Here is a 2,492-nt window from a genome sequence, read left to right as displayed (position 1 = left end):
GGGGGGGAATTGGTTATTTTAAAAATCTCTTTGAATTTTTTATAAAAAACTAATTTCTAATTTTTTTCACATATAAAATTTTTATCAATTTAAAATTTTCCAACTACAAAAATTTAAATGCATAGAAAAATAAAAATGCAATAAAATAAGACAGGGAAATTTATAGTGGTTTGGTCCTACTAGAACTTCATCCACTCCCTAAAGACTCACTCTTTAAGTATTGCACTATTACCAAAGTGACTCTCCTTTTGTTCCCACAATAAGGCGAAGAAGCCTTTGTTAAACACATCTTTTCAAGTAATCCTCAGTGCGGTAGAGTACCGTCATCTATTCACACTCTCCAAGTGCTGGCAGAGAACCATCTTCCTTTCACAATTCTCAAAGTGTTGGCAGAGAACCATCACCCTTTCACACTTATGTAAGTGTTTGTAGAGAATAGTCATCCTTTCACACTTCTCCAAGTGTCAGCATATAACCGTCATCCTTTCTCTCTTCTCCAAGTGTCAACAAGAACTGTCATCTTTGCACACCCTCCTGGTGTCGATAGAGAACTACATCTTCTCCAAAGATATTCTTATGAGCAACTCCAAAGAAGTAAGGATGAGATTTGACAAGACTTACAAAGGGATCCTCACCTTAAGGCAACATTATGAACCCTTCACAAATTTCACTTGCAAGATCTCTCTCCATACTCTTAAATACTCTTCCAAAGCACACTTAAACTTGCTCTAAAAGAAAATACAAAGAAGGATTTGTCCATAATTAGTTTATAGGATTATATATATGAAAGGTACAAAAAATCATCTAGAAAATAGATATTTTCAATTTTCCCTCCATGATCATATAGTATCATAGGCTATCATAAGTATGAATAGTTCAAAATCTACTCGTATGAACCTATTTCATACTCTGATTGACCTATGTATGAACTAATATCATACAGTACAATCAGTTCAAAATTGAACATATTAGTCTGATATGATTCAGTATGAAATGATTTTATACTCTAAATAATATACTTTATAAAATCCATATCGTAAGTATAGTATGATCTGATTTAATCAAACCATGTTTCATTTGATATGAAAATGGACTCAATCATTTTGTACTCTGGAAGTTGTTTGTATAATCCTATGATCGTATAGTACTAACAATTCAAAAAATTTACCTATTCATATGGATACAAAGTTACGCAACCATTTCATACTATGGACATCATCTGTATGAAGCTAAAATCACACAGTATGAACACTTCAGAAAAAAATTAGAAGTTTATTGGTACAAACTTGTACGTATCTATTTTTGTACTATAGAAGGAATACATACGAAGCTAACTTTGTATAGTATAAAAAAGACCTAAAAATTTTTCCTGGCATAGATTGATTAACTGTGTTTTAAGAGGAATTCTAAAGCTAAATCATCCCGTACTATCCAAAATTGTACACTACGAGTAGTTTTAAAAATTTACAAATTTTTACACTCCCTTAGTGTGTGTGTGCATGGTTATGTAATTACAATCACACTCTCTCAGACTTAAGAAAAGTATAAAAAGTATATACTTCAAAAATAGTAAACCCTAATCTAATCTAACTTGAAGTCTTCAGCAGTCTGAAGTATAATTTCCCTGAAAAGTTAGTACACACAAAAAAAATAAAAAATAATATTTCCAATATATGTGAGGAGAAATAGTCAATACAATAATATTTTGGAATCATCAAAAATACATATGATATGAAAACATAGTTATGAAAACTATGTTGCAACACTTAGACCCTTATCTACAGACTCAATAGGATTTCTAAGGCTTGAAGCATCCATGAATTCTACCCAAACACCACTAACAATGAAGCATAGTCACAAATTTATTCCTATTGGACCTCTGCCAAACCATCATTATTAGACTTCCATCCATTTTCCATCACTGATTCTTCATCCCACCCTCATCTCTAGCCGACTATGATCCACCTGACCTCCGTCTCCCACCAACTACGGTCCCTTTAACATTTATTTTCCATCCACTATGTTCCCTCTAACCTCTATTTCCTGCTAACTATGGTTCCTCCAACCTTCATTACCCAATGTCTATGGTCCCTCCAACCTCTATCGCCCACCAAAAATGATCCTATTGACCTATATCGCACACCGACTATGAGCTCTTTTACTATCATTGCACATTAACTTTGTTCCCTCCAACAATAGTTGTATAGCGACTACAGTACCTCAAACTACTTTTTCTCTCTAACTATGGTTCTTTCAACCACGGTTGCCCACCGACTACACTCCATCCGACCTCCATTGCGATCCCTCTAACCTCTATCACCCAATGACTCTGATTGCTTTGACCACTATTTCCTGCCAACTATGAGCTCCATCGCTCATCGACTATAGTACTATTGACCTATGTCGCCTGCTAACTATGGCACCTTCAATCACAAACACTAGACAATGGTCCCTCCGATACCCATCGCCTGACTACAATTCCTCTGACCATA

Source organism: Dendrobium catenatum, unplaced genomic scaffold (genome assembly GCF_001605985.2).
Source record: "Dendrobium catenatum unplaced genomic scaffold, ASM160598v2 fragScaff_scaffold_249, whole genome shotgun sequence".
Taxonomy (NCBI): domain Eukaryota; kingdom Viridiplantae; phylum Streptophyta; class Magnoliopsida; order Asparagales; family Orchidaceae; genus Dendrobium; species Dendrobium catenatum.
Note: the sequence above shows the minus strand (reverse complement) of the source record.